This window comes from Peromyscus eremicus, chromosome 13 (genome assembly GCF_949786415.1).
Source record: "Peromyscus eremicus chromosome 13, PerEre_H2_v1, whole genome shotgun sequence".
Classification (NCBI taxonomy): domain Eukaryota; kingdom Metazoa; phylum Chordata; class Mammalia; order Rodentia; family Cricetidae; genus Peromyscus; species Peromyscus eremicus.
In genome coordinates, this window is record NC_081429.1 from 1,072,038 (window position 1) to 1,094,110 (window position 22,073).

Below are 22,073 nucleotides of genomic sequence, written 5' to 3' on the forward strand. Positions count from 1 at the left end.
AACCAAAAAATAAATAAATAAATAAATAAAACAATCCTGTGTACTTAGGAAATAATTCTGACGATATCTTTACTATGTAACTCTCCCATCTGCCCAAATGACCAGACTTATGCAACCTCTTGTCTCTGTTTAAATTGTTCAAAGTGTAACCTGGGGCCGGGACCAGAAGGAGATTTACAGATGACAGTAGATGTGAAATATATAAGCCTAAGGCTTTGTACAAGCTGGAAAAAAAATTCTATTCGAGAATGGTTTCCATTTGTGCATTAGCCAGAACCAGTCATGCGCTATTATTTAAGAGGTTTTTTTCTTTCTTAATCTCTAAGTGTGCAGAGTGATTTCTCACTACAAAGACATGCTAATTCTAAAATATATATATATATATATATATATATATATATATATATATATATATATATATATATATATATATATACATTTTAAAAGGACTAAAAAGTCCATCTTAAAACAAAAACAAAAACAAAAAAACTATGAGATTTATCCTGGTCTTAAAACTGTGATCCAGTAGAGTAGTCGAGGCAATATAGTACCGGTCTAGAAGCTGACAAATGGAGTCAGTAAATAGAATCCAGAAATAGACACAATTGATTTTCTACCAGTGTGCCAAGTCAGCTTTATGGGTAAAGAATACTCTTTTCAGCAAATGGCATAGAAAAAAAAAATAGGTATCCATATGGAAAATATCTCCATGGTGTTCAGTTCTGTTTCTAAATCTGCACATTTCGTCATGCAGTACGCATGAGTGGCAGGGCAAGATGAGATACCTAAAATGTGCCTTTTCCCTGGTGATGGGACGTTAACTTCAATCAGAAGATGCATAGATACTTCCTGTTGATTATTTAAATAAATTGATGGTGTGTGGGACTCATTTATCTCCCAGAACCTCCTAATCCTATGGCCAAAAGACTAAAATCAAAACCCTAGTGAGAAGCGCAACCTTCCACTGGTACATGAGGCCATCACCAGGACAGCCCACAGAACCCTGCTGCTGAGACAATCTAATTCAGGCCTCTTCACAGATTGAGGAAATAAATGCCAAGGCACTGAGGTTACTCATTTGAAGAATATGAAGCCTCAGAGCTGGGTCTCCAGGCTGCTGGAAAAGCCAATGAGCAGGCTCCCATGGGTCCTCAGAGAGTCTCTGGTCACCTTGTGTTAACCAAGGCAGAATTGGCCAGGGAATCTAGGACTGAGGAAGTCTTGTGGGAGTTCCTTCACTGGGGAGTGTCATACCAAAGTACTGTTCCTGGGTAACCAATGTGTTTATTAGGCTTATTTACAAGATGTGAATGAGGAGTTACAGGCAGGAGCTCCGTGACCCTAAAAAGCAGCTGCATGGATGACAGCTCACCCGTGGCCACCTAGAGCTCCCCTGGCCTCAGGCCTTAGACATCCTTCAACAAGACCACATGCAATTAGGGCAGAATTATATGCAAATGGATTGGGGAGAGAGTAACTGAATCTTTAGGTCCTGTGACTCTCCCTACACTCTCCTTCCGTCAGGGAATGTCAACAGGCCTGATCTGATTGATGCTAGAAGCAGGCACAGCTGATCCAATGAAAATGGAGGCTGTTGTGCTCAGAGAACCAAGTTCTACAACAGGAAGGTCGAGAGTGGTCCAGCTTTTTCCTCCAAGAACACTGTTCAGGAGGTACTGGCTCACATGTCTACAACGATATCTGCTCGAGTACAAAGAAGAGCATCGAGGAAGGAGGAGAGGCTATGGAAAACAGCTTGGGAATAAGAAGGCAGGGCTTATCAGTCTCTTATCTTGAAGCTAAAACAAATTTCCCTCTGACAATTTTAAACATTTTGAAATATCTTGTTTGAACACTACTTTAGGATATTAATCCAGGATAATGAGTAAGGACACTAATTCCTAAATGCATTATAATTCTAAAAGCAGGCTTCTGACGGTGTCCCTTTGCTATGGGAAAGTGCCTGTAAACCCAATGCTCCAATGAGACCAGGTTCTCACTGTCAGTTCTCACTGTGCTCACATGGCTGTCCAGGAATGGATGGAGCCAGGAGGAAAGTGGGTAGGATAGGCTCCCGGAGGCCCCAAGCACAGCCTTCCAGGGCAACACTCAATGGCCCCACACAGCACTTAGGAGGCCCTAGACCTTCCATGTTCACACCAAGCAAACTGAATTGATCTCTGGCTCCCTCCGTCAAGGATCAGTGCCCTAACTGTCATATGTTTATAAAAAGAACCCTTAAAGAAAGAAACAACATTGTGAAAGAAGCCACCTCTTCCTGACAACTTCTTAGTTGATAATCTTCAAGAAGGCTATTTTAATTTTTGTTACACTTATTTATGTGTTGGTTTGTTGGGGACAAACATGCTTAACATGTGGGGGTCTGAGAACAACTTGAGGGAGTCTATCCTCTTCTTCCACCACGTGGGACCCAGAGATTGAACTCAGGTCATCAGCCTTGGTGGCAAGAGGCTTTATCCCTTGAAGCCATCCCGCCAGCCTAAGGTGGCTATTTTTAAAAGCTGGAAAGGGAACCAAAGCAGAAACGATAAAAGGTTGACACCGATCTCAGGAGTGCTTCTGTGAAGAAAGTTCCATCCAGCTGCCTGCTGTGGCAGCTCTCTGCCTCCTCACTGAGTGCTTCAGGGTGACACTCTAACGCAACCCTTCCCACTCACGATCCCAGAGCTTTGTTGAAATGGAGAATGTGCCAAATTATTTATAGATATATGAATAGTGAGCAAAACATTGTCATCAGCTGATCCAGCATGAGGATCCTGTACAAATGCTGTCATAGGAACACCTTCCTTTGCTGGCGCCCACATAGAGTTTGCCTATGTAAAACAACTTCAAATACCTGCAGTCATTTCTAGAATCAAGATGTATCTAAGGACAGCCAGGTGTGGTGGCACACATTTGTAATGCCAGCATTTGGATAGCTGAGGCAGGAAGATCAGAAGTTTGGGCTACATAGTAGTGAGTGCTAAGCAAACCAGCCTGTGCTACATAGTGAGATCCTCTCCCCCCCAAAAAAAATAAAAGGTATTTCATATCAGTTTAATTATGCATCAATCATAGGCAACACAGAAAAGACGAGAAAGACATAGTTGGAACACATTGTCCTGCGTGTCTGAGTTGGTCTCTTCTTTGGAAGAACATGTGTGTAGTGGGACTAGTCAATAAAAGGGGCACTGAGGGCTCAATGAGGCCATATGAAGAGCTGCTGGGCAGAGATCAGGACCCAGCTCATGTTGCAAACCATGGCTATATTGTGGCATGGGTGTCCAGGTGGGTGGTTTCTCTCCAGAAAGGCCCTGGGGTCTGGCTTTGGGAACACATATGGCCAACACCTAGACATGTCTGGGCTGTGGTTCTGCTGGCTAGCTGGTACAGGAGGATGTCTAAAGCAGGGCGAGAAGTGAGAGAGTGGGCAAGAGTCTGGTTTGGATGATGGCTCCTGGGATTTAAACTGACAGGATGAGGAGAGAGGAAAGGGCTGTTGTCTAGTAAGGGTCCCCATACAAGAAAATGAATCCTTAAAGGTTCTGCACATCTGAAACTCAAGGACAGGTGTGGTGATGGGCATAGAGTGTGGGAATGAGGACTCAGGAACAAGGTAAAGGATGCAGAGGATGCAGGAATCAGAGATCTCAGAAGCCAGCAGCTCCAGAGCTGACTCTCCCCAGGAATTGTCAGGGACAAGGAAGGCCAAATGGAGTAAGAAGGAAATCTGCACAGCTCGGGAGAGCGGAGCCAAGCTGGGGCTTGAGGGTGGAGTTAGATGGGTGTTTTTACAAGCATGCTGCATGGGAGCCAATCTAGTGACCAAGACTCAGGACATGACCCAGATATGAAGGATTTTAAGGAATACAGGATATCATGGGGTGGAAACCCACCAGAAAAAAGTTTTCAAAGGGGGACAATTTGACACACAGATGTTGAAGGACAGTATTTTTAAGTTATACTGGGAATTGAGGAAGATCTCTCCCTCTCCCTCCCCTGACTCCACCCCTGTACACCATATGCATGCATGAACATTCCAAATTAATATTTGGCCCAGACCTATGATCCCAAGGGACTTCTGAAACAGATAGCCCCACTAGACAGATATGTGAGGAACCATGCTGCCCATCTCCTGACCCACCCACAAGATAACAACCATTGTACTGGGAAAAATGAAACAGACAAATGTATACTATACATACAGCCCTCTAGGAGATGAAACAGCATCACAAAGGAAAAACATGAAAACACTCTCCTGAAACATTTACATTTTTCTTTTCAAAAGTGGGAAGTAAGAGTAGGTTGGTCACCTCTTTGCTCCTCAGCGCCCTCTGCTGGAATATTGATTTTTATGGCACACCCCCTTCAAATCAATAAACTCCAGAGGACTGGGGGACCTATGCTGGCAGAGAAGCAACATCAGCACACCAAGATGGAGGAAGAGAAGGGAAGTCCTCAAAGAAACTGGAAAGGAGCATGTCTGTGCAAGAAGCCACAAAAAAAAGAGCAATAAATCATTGCAAAAGAATCACATTCATGTTTTTTTTATTTTTATGTTAAAGTTTACTATAGTACATTAAAATTCTAGCCATTATACTAAAAAGTCTCTAAGTGAATTTTCCTTCCAGCAAGAATGACATTTGCTCCAAATACAAAAGCACCCAAGACATCTTGCTGTAGCTATTAGAGAAATTGCTAACATATTCTTAAATTTGGAGTTTGTTTGTTGGAGGGTGTCATTTGGGATATTTGTTGGGGAGGACCTGGGAGCTTTTTTGACACAGGGTATCTTGTGGTCCAGAGTGGTCTTAAATTCACTATGTAGCTAGGGATACTCAGGAATTCCTGATCCCACTTCCCACCCCAATGCTGAAATTACAGGCATATGCCACACCCAGTCCAAATTTTGTTTTTCTCAATCCCAAAACTAGTTTGCATTTTTAACTCAGAAACAGTTTCATCCAAGGAAATATCAGTTCTCCAACAATGAGAAAGCCACTTTGATAATGGCCATGACTTTTTACGAAGCACACCAACCTCTCCACAGAGGCAGACATCCACTAAAATACAAAGAAAAGGCCAGGTGAACGGGTTGAGCCCTGTTGAGCATGATGGTCAAGGTCTGACATGATCAGTGACTTCAGAAAACACAGCATAATACAGACTTGAAGAAAGCCACACCTAGCTCAGTCCTAGCTGCAGAACTTAGAAATAGCACACAGAAGGCTGAGGAAACAGATATAACTCAGTCAGGAAAATGCTTGGGCAAGTATGAGGACCTGAGATGGATCCCCAACATCCACATTAAAAGCCACACACTGTGGCAGTGACTGCTTCACTGCCCCAGAGCTTGACCCAAAGCAGTCACTCAGCAATTGCTTAACTCACCTGCACAATTAGAACGCACACACACACACACACACACACACACACACACCCCATGCTACTCACATGGATTATTGACAACCCACATTTCCCAAAAGTCAGTAGTCACTCTGTTTTGCTGAAATACCTTCCATCTACCATGTAAGAGGGATGCCTTTATTTCTGGGGAGGGAGGCGGTGTGAAGAGGCTCTCAAACTCAGTGGTCACTGCAGGCTACCATAGCAGCATCTTGGCCCTGTTCACCTTGGTAGTTTAGAGATGAATGGATATTAAAGAAATGTGTGTGCTAATTTCGTGGCTCTAGTTCTTCCAGTATAATGAATTTCTTTCTGATCCTCTCAAAGGGTCCTCTACAGCTATAAACACTACTCAGTGAAAGGAAGATGAGTGTCAGTGACCATCCGGGTCTGAAGAATGTGTTTGTGCCATTCCAGACCCTGGTGTAGTGTGGGCTTGCTGACTCAGAGCGGAGGTGAGGGGGATATGAAACTATGTGGTATCACAGTGAATAATGAATAAGCAAGAAGCCCTGGGTGCCTGCTGCCACTGTAACCTATAGTGAATAGGGGACCAGAATCGAAGTTGCTCCAAATGACATTGTAGTCTCACTCAATCTATCCTTCTGGGAAATTTATGCTCCTATAGGTTCTAGAAATACACATCCTGCACAAATTGGATTGTGCTTTCTTGTAGCTACTTAAGACTCCTTCACTAATCTATCCACAGGAACTGCAATGCAGGTTGACAACCTAATTTATTCCTTAAGCCAGACTGTTTTAGAGTAAAAGGGGATACCACCAGTAATTACCAGGAGACAAGTCTGGGGTCATGGTCCCCCTGTGTGAACACAGGAGAAACGTCACCTAGCCCAGTGAAACATCCCACTGTGGTTTCTTTGATCTGCTGGGCAAAATGTTTCCTAGGAAGGGGACAAGGCACTGGTGACAGGAGAGATGAATGAGCTGCTGTTCGAACTCCGCAGACCCATCTGAGGATGCAGAGGGAGCTACCAGGAGCATTTGGGAGCTGATGTGCCAAGTGTGAAGAGCAGTGGTACAAATTACTACATGGGCACAGTCCTGAGAAACAGGGGAAAGAGGGGGTGGGTGTCCTGCCTGGATCAAGTTACCTGGGGTTGGGGGGAGGGAGATCGGGCTGGTGGGAATCGTGCAGAGACCAAAGGATGGGCCAATAATTGGCAATGTGGATTCTAGTCCTCTGTTACTACCTGGATCTTTAACTTCAGGCCCCTGTCCCTGTCCCTCTCTTTCTCCCTCTTTCCTGTCTCCTAGAAAAACAGCAGCAGGTAAACATGACAGAGGCTACTCAAGACACCCATGTGTAGATCCCTCTACTTTCTAACACAAGACATTACAGAAGTCCCAACAAGCAAAGACTAGGATATTGCTGGGGTTCTGTGATGGCTATTCTTGGCTGTCAACTTGACTACATCTGGAATTAACTAAAACCCAATCAACTGGGTAGACCTATGAGGGATTTTTCTTAATTGAGTCATTTGAAGTGGGAAGACCCACCCTAAATCCAGATCTTTTGAGGTGGGAAGACCCACCTCTAACCTGGGCCACACCTCCTGCTGGAAGCCTGTATAAAGGGTATGGAAGAAGAAAGCTTTTGTTCTTTGCCTGCTTGCTTTCACTCTTAAGGCAAGTCCATCCCTTCACTGGCCTTAGGCCTATTTCTTTGGGATTCTGGTGTACATTGAAGACCAGCTGAGACATCCAGTCTCATGGACTGAACAACTACTGGATTCTCGGACCTTGCATTGGTAGACCAGCTGAGACATCCAGTCTCATGGACTGAACAACTCCTGGATTCTCGGACCTTGCATTGGAAGACCAGCTGAGACATCCAGTCTCATGGACTGAACAACTACTGGATTCTCGGACCTTGCATTGGTAGACAGCCATTTTTGGACGAGGTGGACCCCAGCCTGTGAGCTACTCTAATAATTCCTCCCCCTCCCCTCTCTCTCTAAGTTTTGTGTGTGTGTGTGTGTGTGTGTGTGTGTGTGTGTGTGTCCATTCTATAGGTTTTATTCCTCTAGAGAACCCTGACTAATGTAGGTTCTGAGATAAACGTGATAAATACTAAGATAGCCCAAAAATATGATCTGGAAAAGCATTGCAAGCATAGGTCACTTACAACATGAAATAAACAATGCTGCTCTATTGGTTTAATTCAGAATCTCAAGCACTAGAACTGATACATTAAACAGCAATAAGCTTTTATTTGTACCTTGCTGGTGCTGGCTGTGTACATTATGCTTATCGAGGGGATTGTGCAGGTGAATTGATTCAGGGAGGAAGGCTGGGGCCAGCCCTCTCAGAGTTCCTAACAGGGTAGATGCAACATCTGACAGATGCTTGTTACACAACATTACACTCGGGTTTTTTGAAAGAATGAAAATAAAGATAAAAACAACCAAACTCCACAAGAATCTTGGCCATCCTTTACTGGCATGTCCACCCAACATCTGTTTTCTCCAGTCTACTCTGCCAGGAACACACTGGGTACTCAGGGGCCACCGCTACCCAGACAAGCTTCCCTGCCCCCAGCCTCATAAGCAGTAGCCAGAGACAATAGAAAGGGTTTGAAGTCTGTGCAAAATCATTATTAAAAGATAATAAGTAAGCAAGTAATAAGTTTTTAATACCAATCAATGGTAGCAATAAAAAGAAAAATAAAACACGTTAAGTGGCCAGAGCAGGTATGGTGGTACATCCCTGCAATCCTAGCATGGAGGCAGTAGAAACCTGAGGACCTCAAATTAAGGCCAGCCTGAGGTGCATAATCAATTTCAGGTCATCCTAAAATACTACAAGAGATCAGCAAAGGAAGGAGGAGGAAGAGGAGAAGGAGGAGGAGGGGGAGGAGGAGGAGGAGGAGGAAGCAGGTGGAAAATATCCCAGTGGCAGAGACTTGTCTAACATTCACGAAGCCATAGATTCCACCCACCCCATCATCCCAACCCACCTCCATTCCTGCGCACACAGGCACACACAGAGGACAATGTTCTAGTTGCTGTGATAAACACCGTAACCAAAAGCAACTTAGGGAGGAAAGGGTTTATTTCAGCTTATAGATTAAGGTCCAGATTCAAGAACTTGAAGCAGAAGCCATGGAGGAATGCTGCTTCCTGGCTTGCTTGGGTACCTTTCTTATAAAGGCTGGGTCCAGAGCTAGAAAGGTAGTTCAGTAGTTAAGAGCACTAGATACTCTTCTAGAGGACCTGGGTTTGATTACCAGAACCCCATGATAGTTCACAACTCTCTATAACTCCAGGTGCAGGGAATCTGACATCCTCTTCCGGCCTCTGTGGCCACCAAGCACGAACAAGGTGCAGCACAGGCATAGATGCAGTCAAAACACTCATGCACATGAAATTAAATGAAAATTTTAAGAAGCCCAGGCCTACTTCCCAGGGATGACATCACCTACCATGGGCGGGGCCCTCCTATTCAATTAGCAATCAAGAAAATGTCCCACAGACATGCTCAGGCCATGCTCAGTTAAGGAATGGAGGCAATTCCTTAACTGAGATTCTCTCTCCCAGCCCAGAAAAGGAAGAGAAGAAGAAAGGAGAGGAAGACAAGGATGAGAAGTGGGGGAGAAGAGAAATAGAGAGGGAGAAGATAAGAGGGAGACAGAGAAGTCTCACTTCTCAGGGGGACAAGGCAGGAGGTCACTCACACCCAGGAGTCCAAGATCAGCCTGAATAACACAGCAAGAGCAGGGGGAGAGGTCTAGATGGAGGGGAGAGCCATGTTTAACAAGCTAGAATGTTCTGAAGGAAAGAATTAAATCATAAAAACAGCAACAACAAGCTCTAGGGAGGCTAATACGGGAGGACCGCCACAGTACAAAGCTATCCTGGCCTAAATATCAACACCCTCTCCAAAGGAAGGGGGGGGGGAGGGAGGGAGGGACGCAGGGAGGGAGGGAGGCAGGCAGGCGGGCGGGCACAAGCAAGAACACTTTACTTCACCTATGCAAAAAATATTTTCAAAATTAGAATTCCACTTCATTTACATCTATTGTACTAATATTGAAACATATTGTGAAATTATTTTTATCATTACAGCAAGACAGATGGCTCAGAGGTTAAGAATACTGGCTGCTCTTCCAGAGGTCTAGGGTTCGTCTCCCAGCACACACATGGAGGCTCACAACTGTCTGTAACTCCAGTTCCAGGGGATCCAATGACCTCTTCTGGACTCTGTGAGCTCTGCATGCACTTGATGCATAGACATACATACAGGTAGAACACTGGTATACATATAATAATAATAAAATATTTTTTTTTAAAAAAAAAGAAAGACTATAAGCTAAAAACAACTGCTAGAATGCAACCTGAAGACATATGTTAAAAGCTACTGTAATCGCCGGGCAGTGGTGGTGCATGCCTTTAATCCCAGCACTCGGGAGGCAGAGGCAGGCGGATCTCTGTGAGTTCGAGGCCAGCCTGGTCTACAGTGCGAGATCTAGGACAGGCAACAAAGCTACACAGAGAAACCCTGTCTGGAGAAAAAAAAAAAGCTACTGCAATCTTCATAATCATTCAATTCAGCAATTCTGTTATTAAAAATATACGGTAAAGACACTATTTGGAGATATCACAGAGATTTTTATACATGAATATCTGCAGCTATCCACAGAAAATGTATCTACAACTAATAATAATAATGGAAAATGGACAGAACTTTCTGACCTTCTATGTCTGTATGAAGAAGTACCAGGAAATGAGTAAGCACTTTTTAATAATATTTAATAACATGCATTTATGCTCATGAGAATTTTAAAGGAGAAAGCAGGTTATAAATTTGTATGTAGGATAACAGATGACAGCTTGAAATCTATAGTATGTTTGCATTAATATAAACGGTATCCCGTGTTTGTATATACATACAAACCACGATCATATGTCTGCATACATATATAAACCACACTCCCGTGCTTGCAAAATGCAGGCTATCGTTCCAGGGTACCGGAGAGGCGCCGAGTTCCTCTCCTTCACTCTCGCCCTTGTACTTTCCCCTTACATCTGTTGAAGCTGACTTCTCATCAACCCACATGAAAAACTGAACCAGGATGACCTCGGCATCCCGGGGTCTAACACTGTATGTGCTACACAGCAGATGCTTAGGAAAAGTCAGGTGATTCTGTAGGTCACAAGTTCAAAGCAGTTAGCTCCACTGCTTAGAACCATCTCCCCACTGAGTCAGGGCGATGACTGGCTTTTGTAGCAGTCAAAGTGCGCCCTCCTCCTGGAGTGACGCCTGGTTGATGGAGTGTTTAGCACTTTCTTTGTACAGAGCTTTTGTGAGAGCAGAACTGAACCTTCCCAGTCACTGTAGTCATTCCATTTCCCCCTCAGAAATGTCAGAGATGATGGGTTAAAATGCCTAGTTTTCTAGGGCATTCTTCTTAAAAGGCTTTAGTCTTGCTCTGGGAATTCTAATCATATGCATAATAGGCATCATAATAAAAGCCCTTTAGAACTGACATTAAATGGTAAACACTCCACACAGGAGTCCCAGGACCTCTAACCTGACACAGTCCTCTCCCCACAAGCACAAAAGTCAACAGACGTTTCTCTGAATTAGACATCTTGCCCCAGAATAACTATATTCTCTTGCAAAACATTTTTTTTTTAATTTGCAAGATCTTCTGTTGAAAAGGTGTTTGCAATCACAGTAGCCTTCTTCACACCTAGTGACAAGGCCTCTGCAGACCCAGGAGGCCAAAATTCACAAACCTGAGCACACAGCCCTGAATTCACAGGACTTCACAAGTCACGGTGCCTGTAATCTGTCAGTAACTGCACCCACAAGAGGGGAGGAAGACAGAAAGGGCTGAACTACGGCAGCAGGTTAGTAGAGCCTCAGACTCTACCCCATCCACCTTTACCTCAGCATGTATTCCATCACAGCCAAGTAGCAGAATTTTCAGTCATGCCTGTAATACCAGCACTCAGGAGGTGGAAGGGAAGGGTCATGAGTTCAAGACTTATCTGGGCTAGATAGAAAGCCTCCACTTAAAACAAAACAAAACAAAACAACAGAAAACAGGCAGTGGTGGTGCACACCTTTAATCCCAACGCTCGGGAGGCAGAGGCAGGCGGATCTCTGTGAGTTCAAGGCCAGCCTGGTCTACAGAGTGAGTTCCAGGACAGCCAGGGCTACACAGAGAACCCCTGTCTCAAAAAAAAAAAAAAAAAAAAAAAAAAAAGGCAACTATTAAAGACTAATCACAAAGAAGCCTTGAGAAGCATCTATACACTTTGTTTTTGAGACAGTTTCAGAGCTATGTAGCCCTGGCTGCCCTAGAATTTGCTATGTAGACCAGGCTTACCCAGAATTCAGTGATCTGCTTGTCTCTGCCTCCTGAGTTCTGGAATTAAAGATGTGTACTTTACCACACCTGACTTTAACTTTATATTTATATGACCATCCCTGATTCTTTAAAATAGTACATCATTACTGCATTAAATATGCTACCTTATGTCAGAGGGAAGGAACTAGACACACAATCAGGCTCTTTTGGAGTGGCTAATGTACTGTGACACACAGAGAGCTGAGTCTCTAGAAAATATTCCGTATTAGCAGGATTTCCTATTTCCGTGGTGTAATATGCATCCCCATCATATTCAGTACTTAACTGCCAGCATGATGTCACGAAATACCTTCCAGAGGAGTTAGTGGGTCCCCCACACCACTGACTATAGCTAAAGACATCATGGAGCTGTACTAAGATTAAAGCAGCTGAGATTTATGTTTATAACCTACAACATACTTTCAGAAATTTCACAGCTGAGTTTGTTATTATATAGCCTTGGTAAGAAATATTCTTTTTTTTTAAAAAAAGAGATTTATTTATGTGTGTGTCTATTTCTGTGTCTGTGTGTGTATGTCTGTGTATGTATCTCTGTGTGTGTCTATTTCTGTGTGTATATCTGTATGTGTGTCTGTGTGTGTATGTATGTGTGTGTTTCTGTGTCTGTGTGTATATATCTGTATGTGTCTGTGTGTGTGTGTGTGTGTGTGTATGTGTGTGTATCTCTGAGGGGGTGGGCAGAAGAGGGAATCAAATGGCCCCTTCCATCACTCTCCGCCTTTTCCTTTAAGGCAGAGTCTCTCCCAGAACCTGAAGCTCACATCTCCTTTGCTAGGCCAGAAGCCAGCAATCTTCCACTCAGAGCTGGGATTACATATTACAACACACAGTTTGTTATGTGATTCTGCGATCCTCATGATTGCACAGAAAACGTTTTCAACCATTGAGCCACTTCTCCAGCCCAGAGAATTATTCTTAATTCTTCCCTTCTTCTCTTCTCACATTTTATCTTAAAGAATGACATCAAGATCGCTGCTCAATTCCCAAGTAAATGTTATATTCCACAAAACACAGTCAGCTATTACCTGCTACTACACATTCTGACCAAAGAGATTCCATGAGCTGGAGAATACACACCTTGCTCAGACTTTTATGCCCAATGAACAATACAAACACTGCTGATCTCTCTCACATCATAGCTTTGCCCAGGGAAAGCACATTCCTCTTCATCAGAGTTTGCCCAGGGCTCATCCTCAAAGGCAATCTGTACCCCCACATGCTCTGTCCAGACATTTCCTCCCAGAGGAAAAGCAGAATTCTGACCCCTAAAATCATGGGCATCTCAGCACTAAATCTAGCCTTGGTAGCATACCAACTCCCCCAGAAAGACCTCTCCCCACTGGCTCCCTACCTGTGGTTTCCTTCCCTGGTACCCCTCACCCACTAGCATGTGTTTTTTTCTGCCTGCCCAGAGTGATCCCATCACTGTCCATCATCACATCCACACAGCACTTGTCTCCTGATGGTGTCTCTAAACCCATTCCACTCCAAGGGCCACCTCATGGCTTGTTCTGAAGGAATCTGGGACCCATTGGTGTGGAGAGTAGGAAATGCTTTAGGTTGGACTCATGTGCCTATAACCAGCACATCATGTAGGGGGACACACATCGTTTTTTGCTGACCCCCTCTGTGATTTCCCTTAGGGGAGCTTAGTGGAACTGTCCATCAAGCCTTGCTCGAAGGTGGCTCATGACACAGTCCAGCCATTCAGCTCTCCCTAGTACAAGTCATGAGTCAGGGAGGACAAACACTGTTTGGTCCAAGGGCAGCCCAGAAGAGAGCTGGCCACTGCTCTGGCCTCCCTCCTTCCCAAGGTGGGTCTTCACTCTGTGTGGTGTCATGAGGCTGACAACTAACTCCTTCCTTGCTTAAATTATTGATTTCATTTCTGCTGCCTACAGCTCTAATTCACATAAACACATCCATACGTGTTTGGCTGGCAGATCAGGTGGAGCCGTAAAGTCCTCTGTGTCCTTTCTATTTTCCTACTGCTCTCACAAAAAGGTGTCACCACAGGCTCTCCCTAAGCTCTGGACATGACAAGCTCTACAATCACTCTCTTCCTGTTCTTTAAGGTCTAAGACATTATCTAAGGGCCTCAGAGAAAGCAGAATTCTTAAAGGAAAAACGCTCTGGAAGCTGAGGGTAGAGACAGACTGTTCTAAACTGAGTGTGTCAGCTGTTCACAGTTTGCCTTATCGACTCTGTATGGGGCAGATGAGGACAAGTGCATGGGAATGGGATACTCACCGAGGATCCTTCATTCTCAAACAATGAATTAGCACAATATTAACCAAGGAGACCTCAAGGGCTTCTAGAGGTGACATCTCAATGCAAGTCTCCCAGTTTCAAAAGGGATCATGTGGAAGCAATCAAGCAAAGGGTAGACAAAGGGTGTTGTGCAAGCCAGCCCCATGCAGCTGACCAACCCCAGTGCCCAAGATGCCAGCAAGCAGGACTCTTTTAAGATTGAGCATTACACCATGCAGCGAGAAGGCAGGCAATTAAATCAGAGGCCCTGGTGAGAAAGAAAAAGCCGGTGGGGAGCATAATGCATTTGTCTCAATTAGAAAGGAGAAATGGCAGGCATCTGACATCCTACCCTATTACTGGTCATTCCTGTAATGCTTCTAAAAAGGAAAACTAGGCTCCAAGGTGATTTGCTTAATGATAGCCTCGAAAAGCTGCAAGACTCACAAGGAGAACGAAGCCCCACCCGACAGTGGAGAGCAGTTTGAGGTGAAATCAGTAGAGGGAACCCAGCCTGAGGTCTGGAATCCGAATCAAGGTTCACAAGTTCTGCCCTGACTTCCCCAAGCCCCTCTCTCACTGTGTCTTCCCCTGTAAAACACATCAGGCCGCCATGTAGCAGGTTCATTCCGCAGAACAAACGAACATGTGAACCAGACCTTTATTAAGCTCTCAGTGAGATCCTCTGAGTACACTAGACAGACAGCTCAGAGGATCTCAGAGGGAAAGCCCACTGCACAGCTAGGGCAATATGCAAATGACCAGTCTCCCATTGACGCTGTGTTTAAAAGACACGGAGGAAGCCGGGGAAATGGCTTAATGGGCAAAGCGTTCGCCCCTCAAGCATGAGGACCTGAGTTCAGGTCTCCGGGGGAAAGAGGAGGATTCCTGAGGGTTACAGGCCGGATATCCCAGCTAAATAAGTGAGCTCCAGGTTCAATGAAGAGATCCTAAAATAATGTGGAAATTGGTGGAAGAAAATGCCAGACACCAACCCCTGGCCTCCGCGTGCACGTGCAAACAAAGATGTTCAGGAAAAGAAGAGAAAGAATTCTTACAGAATGCCACTAAGAACCTAGAAGAGGTGCCATGAATGGGATATGGTTTGACAAAAGTCCCTCTGTGTCTGCCTTAGTGACAGAGAAAGCTTAGACAGAAATCAACAAAAGACAGTCCATCTTCATGAGCTCGTGAATGGGGGAGGGGCCGATTCTTTTTCAGCCTGGTGTCTTTGGGTGTTTAAGGCATGGAGGGAGAATAATCAGAGCTGAGCTTTAAGAGGGTCCCAAAATAGCACCTCACCTGCTGCCACGTTTTCTATTGACCACAAAGGCTATTATTTATTTCAGCAGATAGTGAGAAGCTGGAAAAAGCAATCGCGGGGATGCAGGCATGGGCAGTATGTTAATGACTGGGGCTCAGGTGATTAGCTCACAGTTAATGTAAGAGCTTTCTCTCCCCAGAGTTTGTGGGGACTCTGACCTGCAGTCTCTGGCGCCAGTGTGCTAATTTGGACCCCAGTCTCTGTGGGTTCAGTGGTGAGCCGGCTTCCTGTAGGCTGAGTTCCCCTCTGAGGCAGTGGTCTTTCCTGGCACGCTCTGAGAATTCAAACTTTCTCTGCATGGGTAGCTCAGTTCCCAAGAAGCATTTCCCGGGTTAGAGGTGCGGAAAGAAAATCAACAGCCTTGGGAGACAGTTGTCCCTTCTGCCAACAGCTGCCACCCAGTCCTGCAGGCTAGTGGAGCAAGAGGCATCTTCCAAGAGGTTCTGTGGGAGACTCATTCCCTGGACTCCTGAGGTTAGCCAGGAAAGCACACTCACTTAAGAACCATCCAAGCCAGCCAGGCTGTTTGCTTCTCAAACTACTGAGCCCCTTTACCACAAGAGTAGCAGGCATATGAATTCTCCACTCTGCAGTTCTCTGTGTAGATGGGCCAACATCTTGGGCTCTGCCAGGGCTAGATGCACAGTTGTGACTACAGTACCACCTTCCCCAGCCTCTGCCTGACACAATCCTTTCCTGCCACACCTGAGAGTTTCAAATTGACAAATGGCATTGAGGTTGGGGTGGCAGGTATATGGAATCTCACCCAAGCCTAAGACGCAGGAGAAACAAGGCAATCCAGAGAGTCTCCATGAGTAAAACAAACAACAGTATTTGCAGAAGCAAATGACCATTTGGTTGATGGTTTTGGTCCTTGATTTCAAAAGCAATCTGTCAGGGAGTATGTAAAAGGAAATAAGAGGAACTATAGTGGGCAAAAGTGAGTTGAGCATCAGCATGCACTGCTCTCTGCTTCCTGGCTGTGGATGCCACGTGACCACCATCCCCATGATGTCATGACTTACTCACCATGATGGATTATTTCTTCAGCCCACGAGCCAACCCCAAACCTCCCTTCCTTTCGCTGCTTGTATTAGGTGTTTGTCACGGCCACATTCAGGGTGGGTCTGCTCATCCCAGTTAACCCAACCTAGCAACTCCCCACAGACATCCCAGAGGCTTGTCTCCTAGGTGACTGACTCTAACATCTGTCATTTGAAATAACTGAAGAGGCATCCTACAGCTGTTCTCTGGGGGGCAGCAGGTGTTTGCACAGCAGAAGGCAGAAACTGCTGGATGAAAAAGGCCCAGGCTGAATCCAGATTTTGACAGTCACTCACTATGTGACCTTGGACATGTTTCTTAACTTCAGTTTCATCTCTTAGAAGTTCTCATCTGTTAGTATTTCTGGGAATTAAATCTGACCATCCCTGTAAGAGAGCATGGCCCAGGGCAGACACATGGTATCAGACATTCCCACCAACATGCATGGCTGAGCTTCATTCAGTTCAGCGCTCAGTGTGTGCTCAGGAGTCAATAAAGAATTAAGAGTGGCTAGAGAGAGGACTCAGTTGATAAGCTGCCTACTTAGCACTCATCAAGCCTCAGGTTCAATATCTAGCCCTTTAAACTGGGTATGGTAGATCACACCTGTAATCCCAACACTCAAGAGGTGGAGGCAGGAGGATTAAAGTCAGTCTCAGCTACACAGTAAGTTTGAGGCCAGTCTGGGATGTATTAGACCCTGGAGGGAGGAGCAGGGGGAGGAGGAGGAGAAGGAGGAAGATGAGGAGTGGCAGGAGTAGGAGAAGGGCTCATTGTAAGAAACCAAAAGAAACCAACTTCTAGCCTTCTAGCTCTTTGAACCTGCTTTTCTTGGTATATTTCTTCTCAATAATTAAAATAGCTGCAGTGCCTTGATACCCACAATTCTATTTATGATGCTTATTATCTGCTTCGTTCCAACTCTCATCATTTAAGGACTTACTCATTAATTCTCGCAGAAGGAGTTTAATTTCAGCAAATGTGTTTTTGAGATATTTTGACGTCCCGGAGCTATAAAACTATAATGCGATTCATTTACTTTCTGAAAGACACACAGGCTATTACTTTTTTCTCCTTTTCCCAGGTTTAATGACGACGCATACTTGAGAAATATAAGCTGTACATACTCGAGACACATGGCAGAATAGCTTTATATAGAGAGTAATGGCTAAGACAAACCACTTCCCACGCCTTCACTTCTCCATCCCAGTATGTGCGGAAGTGCATCTGCGGGATTTGCCAGTAAATTAGACAGTAGTACTAGCAAATGGCACCATCCTAGATCTCACATCCCCAAATTCTTTCATCTTATGTATGAAAATGTATTCACTTTTACCAACATCTCCCCATTTCCTAGATCCCCCAGGACTCCCTTGAGCACTGCTCTGATCTCTGTGTCTGTGGATTTGATGGTTTTTGTATTCCACCCATATGTGAGAACACCACATTTGTCTTTCTGTGTCAGCCTATCTCATCCAGAATAATGTCCTCCTGTTGCCTCACATGGCTGAATTTCCTCTTCTTGGTTGAATAATATTCTGTTGTAAATAGATACCCTTCCTTCTTTAACCACCCACCCATGAATGAGCGTTTAGATTGACTCTTTATCTTGACTGTTTAACACTCTGCAGTGAACATGGGGGTTCAGACAGCCAGTGTGGTGAGCCTCAAAAAATGTAGGTAATGGTATTTCAAATTTTTCAATTGTATTTAGTGTGTGAGGGGTAAGTGGTTGTAATACATATATAGGTATATACTCTCAGTGGCCAGAGGCTCTATCATTCTCCACCTTATGTCTTTGAGACAGGGTCTTTTACTGAATTTGGTAGCTAAGCTGGCAGCTAGTAGTCCCAGCAATCCTCCTATCTGTGCTACCCATAGTTCTGGGGTTATAAGTATATGCTCGTGTGTGTGTGTGTGTGTGTGTGTGTGTGTGTGTGTGTGTGTGTGTGTGAGAGAGAGAGAGAGAGAGAGAGAGAGAGAGAGAGAGAGAGAGAGAGAGAGAGAGAGAGAGAGAGAGACGAGCCCATACCAGCTTTTTATGTGAATGCTTGGGATCTAAACTCAGGTCCTTGTGCTCACACATGCTGAGCCATCTCCCCAACCCCCCATCCCAATGTCAACATTACAACAAATAGGTAGCAAGAGTCATGATGACCCTGAAGATATTTACTTCCAAGATGATTTCTCATGGGCTAGCAACACTCCCCATTCATTCCTATGCTTGCTCTGTGCCTACTGCATGTCAAGAAGATGCTGTCTGAGCCCTGACTGTTCACTCTACCAAAACATGACCTCCTCCGGCCTCTCTTTGCATGGTTCACACTCATCAGAGTAGCTTTCCCTTGACAGCCACAACCTCAGCTGGGAGCAGGAAAGTCAGCTGCAGCCTTCTTGCCTGGATTGGGAGCGGAGTTTCCAGCACCATGGTGACACTGAAAACACCCTGATTTGAGGGCTTGACAACATTTCAAAGGAATTTCACAGAAATTGTTAAAAACTTGTTTCTCCAATCATGGTCTTAACATCTCTTGCTCATATAATCCCTTCTCTCTCTCTCTCTCTCTCTCTCTCTCTCTCTCTCTCTCTCTCTCTCTCTCTCTGATTGGACTCCTGGAGCTCCACCTGGGGTTTGGCCGTGGATCTCTGCATCTGCTTCCATCAGTTACTGGATGAGGGCTCTATGATGACAGTTAGGGTGTTCGGCCATCTGATCCCAGAGTAGGTCAGCTTAGGCACTCTCTCGACCATTGCCACTAGTCTATAGTGGAGGTATCTTTGTGGATTTCTGGGGACCTCTCTAGCACTCTGCTTCTTCCTATTCCCATGGGGTCTTCATTTATCATGGTCTCTTCTTCCTTGTTCTCCCACTCTGTTTCTGATCCAGTTGGCACCTCCCGCTCTCCTAAGCTCTCTTTCCCCCAACCCTTGCCCTCCATTACCCCCCCACACACACACACTCTCAGTTTGCTCATGTAGATCTCACCCATTTCTCTGTCATTGGGTGATCCCTGTGTCTTTCTTAGGGTCCTCTTTACTAGGTAGCCTCCCTGGAGTTGTGAGTTGCAGTGTTGTTATCTTTTGCTTTACATCTAGTATCCACTTATTAGTACATACCATGTTTGTCTTTCTGAGTCTGGGTTACCTCACTCAGGATGATATTTTCTAGTTCCATCCATTTGCCTGCAAATCTCATGATGTCATTGTTTTTCTCTGCTGAGTAGTACTCCATTGCGCATATGTACCCCATTTTCTTTATCCATTCTTCAGTTGAAGGGCATCTAGGTTGTTTCCAGGTTCTGGCTATTACAAATAATGCTGCTATGAACATAGCTGAGCATGTGTCCTTGTGGTATGATTGAGCATTCCTTGGGTATATGCCCAAGAGTGGTATAGCTGGGTCTTGAGGGAGGTTGATTCCCAATTTTCTGAGAAAGCACCAAATTGGTTTCCAAAGTGGCTGTACAAGTTTGGATTCCCACCAACAGTGGAGGAATGCTCCCCTTGCTCCACATTCTCCCCAACATAAGCTGTCTTCAGTGTTTTTGATCTTAGCCATTCTGACGGGTGTAAGATAGTATCTCAGAGTTGTTTTGATTTGCATTTCCCCGATGACTAAAGATGCTGAGCAATTCTTTAAATGGGACAAATAGCCAAACTAGTGGAAACACATAAACTGTGAACCAATAGCTGAGGAGCCCCCATGGAACTGGACCAGGCCCTCTGGATAAGTGAGACAGTTGATTAGCGTGAACTGTTTAGGAGGCCCCCAGGCAGTGGGACCAGGACCTGTCCTTGGTGCATGAGCTGGCTTTTTAGAATCTAGGGCCTATGCTGAGACACTTTGCTCAGCCTTGGTGTAGGGAGGAGGGGACTGGACCTGCCTCAACTGAATCTACCAGGCTGGGCTGACTCCCCAGGGGAGACCTTGCCTTGGAGGAGGTGGAAATGGGGGGGGTGGATTGTGGGGGAGGTCTGGGGGGTGGGAGGAGGGAAGACAGGGAAATTCTTGGCTGATATGTTAAATTAAATTAATTATAAAATAAAAATATTTTTTAAAAAAACTTGTTTCTCTTGACAGGCTTAGAAACACAGTTGCCCTCAGTCAGTGATCTGAAGACAAGAAACAATTTTTAAAAAAAAAAAAAAAAGGAAAAGTGTTTTAAGCTAGAATTAGCACAGGTGTGGTGGCTCACACCTGTAATTCCAACACTCTGGATGCTGAGGCAGCAGCATCACAATGAGTTAGAGGCAATGCAGGCAGAATAGTGGAATACAGGTTAATGTGGGCTACAGAGTGAGACCCTGTCTCCGATAAAAGAGAGGTAATAGATAGATAGATAGATAGATAGATAGATAGATAGATGATGGTAGATAGATATAGATGATAGATAGATAGATAGATAGATAGATAGATAGATAGATAGATAGATAGATAATGATGATGATGGTGATAGGTAGATAGGTAGATAGGTAGATAGATAGATAGACAGATAGGAAATTTGATTTAAGCAGACTGAAGTCAAATACAAGCATCTAGTTAGTCTAAATATTCTAGAATAATCACTAAGGCTGAGAGGAAAGGTCAAATTGCTTTGTCTGGTAAAACTCTCAGAAGCATGCCAACTGCAGCAGCTTGGCAGTCTCCCTCTTCTCTGTTCCCTTTACCCACCTGTGAGACCTTAGCATCTGCAAACACTCCTCCAGTGTCCCCCAAAGCCAGAACTCTGAGTTGGCCTGGATGAGTCTGTTTATCCTGCCACAAGTTGTCCACATATTAACAAACTGTCCTCCCTTCAGAAGGGCCCTGAGGAACCTCGGAACAGCACAGCATCCTTATGCTACTGTAGGGTACCCAAGCAGGACCAATCCATGGTGCTATCCAACTCAAACTTGGGAATGGCTCTCCTAGTGATCCACAGAAATTTTAAGTAAAGACGCTGGTCTGGGCCTGTATCTCAGTGGTAGAGAACTTGCTAGAATGCATGATGCTCAATCCTTAGTACTACCAAGAAGTGGAAGAGGGGGAAAAAACAGGATAAAACAAAAACACTATCCACTCGAAATGAATCCATTAGTAAGCCTTCACTAAACTCCAGCAATGTCTGTAGAACTTAGGGATGTTTGGGGAGGGACTTATTTTTGTTTTCTAACTGACCATCAGCAAGGCCTTGGATAAACAGGTGCAAATTACTCCTTTATCTAATTAACAAGCAAACACAAAAAGTCCAAGTCTGCCTTGATCCCTTATTCTTCTAGAGTTAGGAACAAATAAAAATATTCTAGTATCTATTAATATTCTAATATCCTAAGACTGTTAAAGGCTGAAAGTCAGGTCATAGCATTTGTAGTTCAAATTCAACAGTATGTCATTGAAAGGATGATATACCAAGTGGATCATAAACTGAGTACATGAGCTGTTCCTATTATGCCAGCACTTGAGTGCTGAGGCTGGAGGATGATCAGTTTGAAGCAAGCCAAGATTACATAGTAAGACTCTAAAAAGTGTGTTACAAAATTATCTTTCTATTGAAGATACTCTTTTTAATTCATCACTTCTCTACATCTGAACTTTATCCTGAAGTATATGGTGACCAAGATGTCATTGACATTGGTGGTCAGAAATCCACAGCACCCCAACTGGTGGCCACC